This window comes from Drosophila albomicans, chromosome 2L, assembly GCF_009650485.2.
Source record: "Drosophila albomicans strain 15112-1751.03 chromosome 2L, ASM965048v2, whole genome shotgun sequence".
Classification (NCBI taxonomy): Eukaryota; Metazoa; Arthropoda; class Insecta; order Diptera; family Drosophilidae; genus Drosophila; species Drosophila albomicans.
The window spans coordinates 26,047,990-26,060,355 of NC_047628.2; the positions used below are offsets into that span (position 1 = coordinate 26,047,990).

General features: G+C 37.1%; 2 protein-coding genes across 4 annotated transcripts in view; one reads left to right on the forward strand and one right to left on the reverse strand.

Moving 5' to 3' along the window:
* LOC117565231 (protein teashirt) overlaps nt 1-12,366 on the reverse strand; it is a 199,603-nt gene that overhangs the window by 180,496 nt on the left and 6,741 nt on the right. The window lies entirely within an intron of this gene.
* The window catches only part of LOC117565913 (cytohesin-1), a 43,067-nt gene that overhangs the window by 6,355 nt on the left and 24,346 nt on the right, over nt 1-12,366 (forward strand). The gene's annotated exons all lie outside the window — the stretch shown is intronic.

Consider the following 12,366-nt stretch of genomic DNA (forward strand, 5'->3'; position numbering starts at 1 on the left):
CTTTGACATGGTTTATCGATAACAACTAGAGAAGCAAGGGACATTTTAGAAGTTTGAAATCGTAAAAGAGGAATAGAATTAAGTAGAACAACTGTTTTTTTTAGGAATTCCATCTTCAATCGACATTAATTTGTATGGCGAATAGGATTAAATGTATGAGAGGGGAACGAAATGGAATGGAACAGACGTCACAGCAACTTTAGCAAAGATACACAGAGCATTTCCTGTTTAATCTTGAGCTATTTCAACTGAAACAATTGATGACTCATGGCAAGTTAAGCCAAATCCACTTTATCGTATGGAAAACAATCAGCTTTTCCTTTATTTAGTCTCTTTTTTCTTATATATATATATATATATATATTGTGCATGATGTACTTAAATAAACACAAGATAATAATGCAGTAGAGCATCGCTCCATGATGAAAATTATTTGGCAAAATGAAATGGAAAAAAAAGGACAGGACACAACAAATCATTATGGAAAAGGTCAGGCTAGCTGGATACAGTTCAGCGAGCAGCCAAAGCAGACGAAGGTTAGTTTTTTGGGAGACCGCATGACGCCCCTGGCACAAGTTACGCACACTCACACACACACACACACACTTTTCGCACTAACCCGTTTTGCTGTTACGAGCACTCGAGACTCATTTTCCCAATAGGCCAAAACTTTTGGCCCCCAAATAAATTCACAACAAATTTACTGCGCCAAAAAAAGAAGAAGAAGAGTAGAGAAGCAGCGAAAATGACGCTGCAGCAATTGTAGAACTTGCTAACCAGACTTGTATAGATAAATAAATATTCCCCCCACATTCAGTTTGGTGTAGTTGTAGTTGTGTCTGAAGTGGGTGGCAAACCCCTTTTGGATGTCGAAGTGTCGATGGCGTTTGCCAACTTAACACTTCCTGTTCCAATATCCCCAAACGCGTTTTTCAATTCGCAAGAATTTTGCGAAAGCAACATGAACAACAACAAAAACACACACACTTGTATTTATCGCTGTCATTTGCATTCGCTTCCCGCTTCATTAATCTTGCAATGAGGAACTCAGGTGTTTAGAAAGATTTCCGATTCACACTTTCTTCGCTATATAAATTAAATATTTAATTTCGCACTCAATTTGGAACAACTAATGTGTTTTGGAGATTTACGATGTCTGCTTTCTTCTAGCAAATAAATTAGGCATTTAAATTTGAACTCAATTCGACACATTTTCCGTTTTTTCAATGCCAAAAGAGTCGATTCTATAAAGCGAAACGCATGAAATTGAAGCTAAATAACAGTTGTCGTTTTCGCAATCTGGAACATCGTATTTAAATTCAGTCTCAATTTTAATTCCAAATATTTGCTTCTCTTAAGAGAAACGCATGGAATTGAAACATCATTGCAGCTGTTCACTTTTATTTTTGTCGTTTTTTGCATTTCGGAACACTCTTTGCCAAACTTTTGTATCTACATGAGTAAAATATTTAATTTCGTTCTCAATTTCATTTTAATATATTCGCTTTTCTCATAAGAAACGCATGAAATTGAAACATCGTTGCAGCTGTCACTTTTATTTTTGGCGCTTTTGCATTTGAGAACACGGTTTGCCATAGTTTTGGGTCTGTCTGCTGCAATGGGAACAAGCCACAACAATTGCCACTCGGGTGGCGACCTCTAGCGGTGGCATTTTTTATCAAGCGTCGCGTAATAAACACCGCGTCACAAAACACGCTGCGCAAGCAATTGTAAACTGCAAACTATAAACTGGGTGCGGAGCAGGCTCCTATTGCACCCTCCTCCCCTCTGCTCTGCGTCCTGGTTCCTCATTGGCTTCATCCACCTGCTGCGCGTCTTTGCCGCCGACTTTTTCTGCATATTTTAAGCGCGCCTGCCAATGAAACATGCCAAAAACACAGCAAACTACAAGAGGAGAGCGGAACGGGGGGAATTGAAGTGTTGCCAACGTTTTTTTGTGTAGTGCCAAGAATGCAAATGGCGCGCGCTGTGTTTGTCGACATTCCGCCGGCTTCTCTCTGGGCCACTTTGCCGCAAGTGGCAAGTGGCAAGTATCTTTTCAGTCACCGAAAAGTTCACACAAAAAAGAAAATCAATAGCCAACACTGGAATTATGCGTTGTTCCTTTGTCTGTGAATTGCAATCGAAGATGTCGATTGCACTTTTCTCTTTTCTTTTTTTTTGTGTGCTCCTTTCACCTTTCATTTGATTAAAAGTGCCTCCCAATTGTATGCTATAAACTCGTAGTTACTTTTTATGATGCCCAGAAAAAAAAAAACGTATCTAATCTCTTAGCTTCAAACATAAAATATGCGCATAACAATTTCACAACAGTAAACAAAGTTATTTTGATTATGAGAAATGGTTGTAAACATTTTGGATAGTGATTGTTTGAATAATTGGGAAAGGAATATGCTAAATGGAATAATTGAAATGAAACATCGAATTTTGGGAACATGCTTTTCGCAAGTATGTCTAAATGGAATATTTTAAATGAAAAATCGAATTTTGCATAGTTCCCTACTTAAATCCGATTGGATTGGAACTCTTATTTTTCTTGCATATATCAATTCATGCTTACTCTCCCCTTACTTTATTTCGTTCCATTCTGTCGCTTCTCTGCCACTTGGAATGGAACACAAAACAAACAAGTAAGAAAGTTACAGTCGAGTGTGCTCGACTGTGAGATACCCGCTACCCATTTTAAATAAAGGCAAAATATTGCGGTATCATTTTCAAAATATACCGAAAATACTAAAAAAATACTAAAAATACACCAAATGGTATATGTGGTATATCGATATAGTACCGCATTCAAAATATACCATACACGGCACAATGTACCAGATTGTCGGCCAAAGCAACTCAGACCCCTAGTAAGTAGGCGTTTTTCCCATACAAAAGTATTTCTTTAATAACTTCCACAATTTTTATCTGATCGCAACCAAATTTTCAGGAATCATAACTATTACAGTAATTATTGCATATACCAAAATTCGCAACTCTAGCTTTAAAATTACGCTTGTTATTCGATTTTTTTGATTTGCGGGGGCGGAAGTGGGCGTGGCCAAATTTTGAAACAAACTTGATCTGCGTGCAAACATAACAAATGCTGTCAAAAAAAAATTTATAGCTCTATCTCTTATAGTCTTTGAGATCTAGGTGTTCATACGGACAGACGGACAGACACACAGACGGACAGACGGACATGGCTATATCGTCTCGGCTGTTGACGCTGATCAAGAATATATATACTTTATAGGGTCGGAGATGCCTCCTTCTACCTGTTACATACATTTCCTGCCGGCACAAAGTTATAATACCCTTCTACCCTATGGGTAGCGGGTATAAAAAGCGTGTTAAGCGCAGTTTTGCGACAATGAATAAATGGTTGGCTAGTTTAGTAAACATTTTGGAGACTGATTGTTGGTATAATTGGGAATGGAACACGCCAAGAGGAATACTTGAAATGAAACATCGAATTTTGAATAGCTCCAACTTCTTATATTATATTTCTTGCATAGATTAGTCCCCGCTTGATTTCCTCCTTACTTTGTTTCGTTCCATTCCGCTCTTCTTCCACTTGGAATGGAACACAAAACGCAAAAGTCGTGTTAGGCGCAACGATTTGGAATGGAATGCAAAACATTCATTAGGCGATTGCCAGTTTTTGTTTCTTTTCCAATTCGTTTTGCAACTGAGCTAATGATGATTAGCCAATATATCCACAATCTTGTATAAGAGAAGTCAACAAATGCGTGACAATGATGCGACATTAATGCGGAAGAGCGGGCGGGGTTTTATAAAAAAGTCAAAGGGCGGCGACAATTGCAAGAAGTGGAAGAAGAAGCAGCAAAAGAAGCCACAATTTGCGGTTTATCAGGGTATATTAACCTCTGGACGTTGACAGCAGAAGCAGCAGAAAAGCCACTAAAACAACATCAAAGTGCGATGCGTCCAGCTTCATCATAATCAAGTTGAGTTTGAGTGACTGAAAGAGTGAATGAATGATGAGGGAGAGGGGGGATTATATGTATGTGTGTGTGTGTGTGTGGTTCGCTCGCCATGCTCGATTGAATGGCTGCACATTGTGTCACCCAAGTGCCAACGATTGACCCTGCAGCGGATGCGTTCATTAAATTTTCAGTTGCCGTGCAAGAATTTTGTGCAATTGGTCAGCCTATTAATGCATTCAACTGTTGTAGTTGTTGTTGCTGTTGTTGCTAGTTGAGGTTGACAGCGTTGCATACACTGAATCGCTCCGAATGTGTTCAAGTTATGCGGAAATTAATGCATAAAGTGCAATTGCAGTTTTTCAGTTGCAGTTGCTGCGGCGCCGCACTCCGGTTGCTAACTTGCATTTTGGGTGCGCCCAACAACCGACAGTCAGCAACCAACAACAATCAAACTGACAACAACAACAGCCACACACATTAATTGTCAACAAACATGCGCAACGCGTGTGCCACAAAAGCAGCTTCGTGTGCCGTGCAACGTCGCGTTGCATGCGCTAAAAATAATTGCATTTTGCCATTTACAATTTTTGCATTCACATTTGGCCCCTTCGCATTATATTGTATGTTATGTCTGTTCGTTGAAATTGTGCATTAGCTAAGCGACCCCAGAGCAGAGCACAACAAAAAAATACTTTTGCTTGTCCCAGGCCACGTGTGGTCAACTCTATTTAAAGTTGGTCGAGAGGGGCGCGATTTTAATCGGTTGCAGGTGCGAAAAGTAGACACTGTCGCCAGGTAACCGCAGACGGTTGCAACAGCAACAGCAACATGTAAACAGTTGAAGGGGTAAACACAGTGCTGCAAAAAGTATCTGCACACTTGCAATTAAAGCATATTTTTTCAAGCATTTCTCCCCACTGCTATCTATCTATATTTAGTTACATATCTGTTTATAACTTTTTGCAACTGTTTGCAATTTGTTTGTTGTTAACAACATTTTTTCTTTTTATTTTTTTTGTAGAAAGTTTACCTGTTTTCCCTTTTTGCTTTTCCTCTGGAAATTAGTTGGAAAACTTTATTTATCTACAACTTAAACATGCTTTGAAAATACAGTTTACTAGCATTCAATTCGTTGGACATTTTGTTGATTGTTTACACTTTAAGTGGGTGCAGAAAGTGTTTCATTCCAGCTGTTCCAAGTTTATATTCGAGAATTTATTAGTATTTTGGGAGTAACTATTCGATAGCTAGTTACATTTTTAGTATAAACTGTATTTGAGACTTTAGTAGTGTTCCATTCCATTCGTTCCAATGTGTAATTGCACAATTACTCTTTATACAAGCTCGATAGACATTATGTGTTTATTGTGTACACTATAAGTGTGTGCAATTCGTGTTCCATTCCAGCTGTTCCAAGTTTATTTACTAGAATTTATTAGTATTTCGGGTGTAACTAATCGATAGCAAGCTGCAATTTTAGTGTAAACTGTATTTGAGACATCAGTAGTGTTCCATTCCATTCGTTCCACATGTGTAATTTCACAGTTACTTTCATAGTGTATAGAAATTACTCTTTATAAAAGCTCTATAGACATTTTGTTTATTGTGTACACTATAAGTGTGTGCAATTCATGTTCCATTCCAGCTGTTCCAAATTTATTTACTAGAATTTATTAGTATTTCGGGTGTAAGTAATCGATAGCAAGCTACTCTTTTAGTGCAAACTGCATTTGAGACTTCAGTAGTGTTCCATTCCATTCGTTCCACATATGTAATTGCACAACTAACTTTATACTGTATATAAATTTCTCTTTATACGTGCTCGATGGGAATTTTGTTTATTGTTTACACTTTAGATGTGCAATTTGTGTTCCATTCCAGCTGTTCCAAGTTTCTTTACGAGAATTTATTAGTATTTCAACTCTAATTATTCGATAGTTAGTTTTTTTTAGTGTCAACAGTATTTGAGCCTTCAGTAGTGTTCCATTTCATTCGTTCCAAGGTGTAATTGCCCTATTAACTTCATACTGTGTAGAAATTACTTTATGTACATGCTTTTACATGTTCCATTCCATATGTTCCACATGTGCTTTCACTGCAACAAATTTGTTTATGCCAACTGCGATTTACCATCGAACATTTTGGCCAATTTTGCTGTGGGGCAAACTCACAATTTTCGCACGGACAACCAAAGTTTTTCTTTTGTTCGTTTTGTTTACGTTTGATGAAATTCAATATTTTGTTGAATTACTTAACAAACTGTTGCCGAGACCCCAAAAAGTAAAAGAGACGCAACAATGCTTGGACAAGGCGCGTGCAAGTGTAATTGTTTATTGTCGTATCTGGTGTGGATCGTTGTAATGTGAGGATTTCATGAATTGAGATTTCAGATTTCGAATTTCGAGCACGAACGAACACAAATGCCGAAAAAAATACTTCTTTAGGCCAAAGTCAACAGCAAAAGTCTACTCACAGAGTGTGTGTGCTCATGTTGTAATGCAATACTGAACTTGGCAAGTTTGTTTTTGTTTCTTGGCTTTCGGCTTTGTATATGCTCTCATTAGAGCTCTGCTAAAACTGACAGCAAAACAACAAACAATTTGCAGACAGCTGAGAGCTGAGAGCAAAAGGCGTGAAGTAGCAGCGATTATATAGTATATACTATAAACGTATTTATTTAGACAGGAACAAACAAAAAAAATCAATGTCAATCTCAGAGCCAAACTTCAATCACGTGCTCAGAGCAGATGCTGTGCACGCTGTTCAGCAATTAGATCGCAATTTGATTTGTTTCCGATTAAATGCATAGAAAACAAAGTATATATTCTCGATGCAATTGCAATTTTGCACTAATTAAAAAATTGCACAACAAAACGCTGAAGCAGTTAATTAATAACTGTGAGTGTGGGTTGATCTCTAATGAATGATTTCATAATATTTCCCAGAATTGTCGCCCTTCAATTATTACCGAGTATCTCCAAGTCAAGCTGATTTGTTTATGTGCTAGTAAATCATTTTCAACTGAATTTATAACATAATAATAATAATAGTAAAAAGCTATTTTCAAGATTACGTTCATGGTTGTTTATCAAGTGTGTAGATAAATTAATGTTTAACCAAAAAAATATAAACTATAAGAACCACAACTATTAAAATTGCAAAGTTTTTCATGCGAAAAACAAAAAACACAATTTAAAGATAACGAGAAGAAAAACAATGTGTGGCATGAATAAATAGTAATAGAAGTCAGTGTGTGTGTGTTCTAAATTGTTGGGTCGCTTTTTTTCATAAATCTATAAAATAACAGCGAGTCAGCGCCATTAAAGCGGGCATAATTAATTTAATAGTTCTCCGACACGGCACGTAGGTAAACAAGACGCTCATTCGCTTCGTAATAGAAGCCGAAGCAGCAGCAGCAAAAGCGACTCACCCCTTTCCGTCTACTTACGGACTAGTTACAATAGAAATGCATATAGTATCTGTGTGTATGTGTGTGTTTGCTTACGGCCCTATGTGCCTTGGCTAGTTGACTGCCTGCCTGCCAGACTTTGGCTATAAAGACAATAAAAACTATCCGCACTCATAATAATATTTTCCATTTTCCAAGGGCAAGGCAACCCGAGACTCGAGACCCAAGACCCACGACTCGAGGCCCCGAGACACCCTCATGCCTCATAGTCTACAGCTAATTGCATGTGCCATGTCGGTGAAGAGAGGGAGGGAAAACGGGGAGTAGCCCTTGGCAACTCACAAAATAATGGCTTATATGGCACTTATTGAATGCAGACAGCGGATGAAGAAGGGGACAAAGAATCAGAGAGAGGGTGCACTATGGAAAATGAAACGAAAATGCAACTGACAATGGGGAGAAAACTTTACAAAATTATTAAGTTATTCAAATGCAACGAAATTATTAAAGAGCCAGCAGATCGAATACTAAATGCACTTTTTAGTTGAGTTGGGATTTCCTTTGAAGCAAACACTGAATCATTGTTTGTTTAGTTTTATTTTATATGATCTACATCTTCTTTATTTTCAAATGACCGCAAATTATTTATTTTCATATATGATGTATATTTTATATATGATGTATATTTAAGAAAAAAAAAAAACACACCACACTTATAGCTATTAATGATTTTTTTGTCGTTTATAAATATAAATTTAATCATTATTTGTGGTTACTTATTTATAAGAGACTGCAGATTCAATACTGAACTGAGCTGGTTCTTTGTTTACACTTCTTTGCTTTTTATGAACTATTTATTGTAGAGAATCAAAATAATTTTGATTGAAAATATTAAAGAGGAAAGTAGATAAAAAATTCCATTACCAAATACACTTTTAGTAAATTAAAAGTTAGGATTTAGGTTGCTAATATTACCTGAGTTTGTAGATTGTGATCTGAACTAGTTCCTTACTTACTGCTCTTTATGAACTATCAATTCATGTAAACAATAATTTGGATTGAAAATATTAAAGAGGAAGTCAGACAACAAATTCAACTACTAAATGCACTTGTGCCTATAAAAAGTGGTGATTTATATTGCTGAAATTCTAAAAGTTTGTAGATTGTGAACTGAACTGGTTCATTGCTTACTGCTTTTTATGAACTATTGATAAGAAGAAACAGGAATAAACCCCTATATATATTAATGAAAATATTGAAGTGGAAAATGAATGAAATATGCACTTGCAGCCATTTCTATCTCGAGAACTGAACTGGTTCTTTGCTTTTTATGAACCATTGATTAAAGCAAGCATGAATATATTTTAATGAAAGTATTAAAGGAGAATAACGAATGAAATATGAACTTGAATACTGGTTCTTTGCTTACTTTTCTCTACCATTAAAGTAAACAAGAATAATTCTATGTTGTTTCAAATAATAAGCAACTCGACGTCTTCTTCATTATCAACTCTGGTTCATTAATTTCACGTTTCGGTGGCAATAAACATGAAGAACTTGTTGCGCTGACTCTTCGCCTTAAGTTGTGTACTCAGCAGGGGAAAAGAGCATCTTCGACAGTCAATAGGAAATGCATTAAGAAGAAGTCGCGACCACCAAATGGCGTCTAACCTGGACTTTTATGACTTTGAACTAGCAAACGGAACTACATACTTTCTGCTGCATGTCTGTCTGACTATCTGGTTGTTGCCACACCAGCTGCTGCCACATGCGGCAAATGCTAATTATAACAAAACGACGATAGAGCCCAGAGCCAAGCACACAGTTCAGTTTTTATTACATTTTGAACTTCCTCTCGCGTGCCAGGCAGCCGACCAAACCCAAGTCCAAAAACCCAAACTCGAACCCTATGCAAAAGTTGTTGCCCCTTTTTTTTTTGTTTAGCTTAGAACCAGTTGTGTGTGTGTGTGAAATTTGCATACAGATGGCGCCAAGTTTTGAAGTGTGCGTTGCGTGTATGGGAAATTGTGAACTCTAAAACTATTAAATCGAACACTGAAATGTTGTTTGCACTTTAGCCAACTAAACCGAGGGAAAAAAAGGGCGTTGGGCGACCTTAACCCTCGGGCAGCAGCAACATGAAGAGGAAATGCTCGACCTTTCTGTCTGACTTTGACGTTGACGTTAAGGGCGACATTGATGTATCTCTCTCTTTCAGTCTCAGTTGGAAATTGATGCTAATGTTGTTGTCGTTGTCGATGTTGCTGTTGCGACTGTTGCTGCTGTCGTCTGGGGCGTGTCCATTTCTGCTGTTGGCTTTTGTCAGAGCCAAACGAAGATCAATGACTTGAAATGGACGCGGACTCTCTCTCCCCGTCTCCCTTCTCCCTTCTCCATCTATCTGTCAGTCTAGGCTGCGAATACAAATTCCAGTAGCAGGTCCAAAGCCAGGCAAAGTCACTTCTCCCATTGTGCGCAATTAAAATACATTTTCCTTCTCACTTGTGTCGTTTCTTTGTTATGTTTTTTGCATTGCTGCGGGCAGTGCGAATTGTTATTGTTGCCATTAAATTAATTTATTGTAATTGTTTTCATTTGATCAACACGACAACGTGCTATTGTTTTTCTACACCACTCTTAGTTGTTGTTTGTGTTCAAAGTCTTTTGCGACGCATTCGCAACAGATTTTGCCCAAAGTGAATAAAGCAATTAAATGGCAATAAGTGATTAAATTTGTGCAAGTAGCTAAAGAAAAGTTGACTGATAAAATGATAAAGTTGAGTGGAAATTAAATAGCAAATAACTTTCAATTAATTAAAATTTGATTGGTAATTTTGAAGCTATAAGATTTTCGATAGTCTTTATGATTCCTGAAAATTTTGTTGCAATAGTTTTAGTCTTAGTTGCTTTGGCTAACAATCTGCAATATTTTGAATGAGGTACTGTAATTTTTTTAGTATTTTTGTGATATATTTTTGGCATATTTTGAAATTAATATCACGCACTAAAATTTTCTTATGCCACTGTTATCGATAACTGCTTGTTATCGTAGCTAAAAGAAAATGACTGGGAAGGTGAAAAATTTAAGTGAAACTTCAGTAGCAGAAAACTTAAATTTAAATACAATATTTACTAATTTCCATTTAATAAGTAAGTCTTTAAATGTGTTTATTCTCTTAAATGCATTTTTTTACATTTTCAATTCAAATTTTCATGTCTAATATACTTCTTAATCATTTCTAATGAGTTCTATTCTTGATATTTAATTCAAGTTTTAATTTAAATGTTTTTAACTAATTATTTTTATTAAATCGTTATTAAATTTCTCACTCTAACTCTAAAGAATTCCCTTTTCCATAGTCTTTGTTTACAACCTTGTCTTACAACGATACTTTATCGATAACTGCTTGTTATCGTTGTGTAAGCTAGCTTTAATTGTTTGCGCACTTATAAGCTATAGCTTTTAGCTGCTGTCTGCTGTTTGTGTTGTCTTGTTATTGACTTCGATCACAACAAGCGCTCACTGTTCACCTTTTTCCCCCTCTTTGACAACTCACCTCACTCTCCTCTTGTTGTGCATCATTGTGTGTCAACATCCGTTGTTGCTTGTGGCAATTGTTGCCCAGTTTGTGGTACTTAACAAGAGCGCTAATACAAGTCTTTTGCTTATTTCTTTTTTATCTTTATGTGCTTGTCAGTTATCTAACATAATGTTTCGTTGCGATTTTCTTTATCTACGTCTGATTTATGCGTCGCATAGCTACTTTTGCCTTTTACTTGACACAGCAACAGCAGCAGCTACTGTCGTGTTGCATGTGTGCAAATATCGAGAATGAGTCACACAATTTGATGGGTGCGTCCCATGGCTGGGGACTTGGAAACTGAGGCCTATCTTGGGCCAGTTGATCTAAGCTGCAATGCGTCGAGTTTGCTGCCCCTTTCTATGCAAATACAATGGCTGTGCACTTAGTGAATGTGGCATGCCACAAGCAACAAGTTGTTGAACTAACTGTTTATAGTTTTGTTGCTGATTGTTTCGCATTTCGCATGCGTATGTTAATTATGCAAGAATGTATCTTTCAGATACTTGATACGCGTAATTAAACTGTTGCCGTCCCTCTCTTGACCTCGCCTTCCTTCTATTTGCGAATTTGCATTTGCATTTGAAACGCATTTTTCGTTTCGTTTGTGACTGTGACTCATTTTTACATTTTGAGTCATTCTAGTTGTAGTTGTAGTGTGTGTGAATATACTCACTCACAATCACTTTCACAATGCCATTACTTTGGCAGGCTTTTAGCTGTCGCATTTTTCTGTGTCAAGTGGCCTCTGGGAAGGAGCTGCTCCTTCTGCAGGATTTCCTCACTCACTTTCATGTGCAAGTGCTGCAAATGGGCTTTTGCCATTACGCCAAAGTACAAACAACCTAGCGATAGTATCGCTTGCATTGAATTGTGTGTGTTTCGATAGTGTAAAAGATACTTTCATCGCACAACAAATTCAAATTCAAGTGCTAAACTAAGATTTAGTGCTGAGGTTTCCCTTTAGCGGTCATTAATTCTTGTTTTCCCTTTTTGAGATGCAACTTGTGGCGCTTTTTCTACTTCTACTTCTTCCACAAACAATTTCGGTATTTTTATATTAAAGCTGTGACGCTTTTTATAATCCACACAAACACACACAGCTGTAGATACAGATACAGATACTTTTATAGCGAGTTACACCGGTGCGATTTAGTCATGTAAAGGTCATAAATTAACGTGAGCATCTGATGTTTATAGCCTGTCCAAATATCTGAGGGGGCTAAGGCTGTTCGTAGGGTTGGGTTTCTGTTTGTGGGGGGAAATTGAAATTGTGTGGTTCGGGTTGCGGTTGGGGTTGCTCTCCTCACTCCCTCTCTCTCTCTCTTTCTCACTCTCTTTTGATCAATGCAAAAACGTAATTAGGTGAAACTGTTTAAATGCACGTGGGAAACAATTTGTGTGCCACTTTTATTTGTTT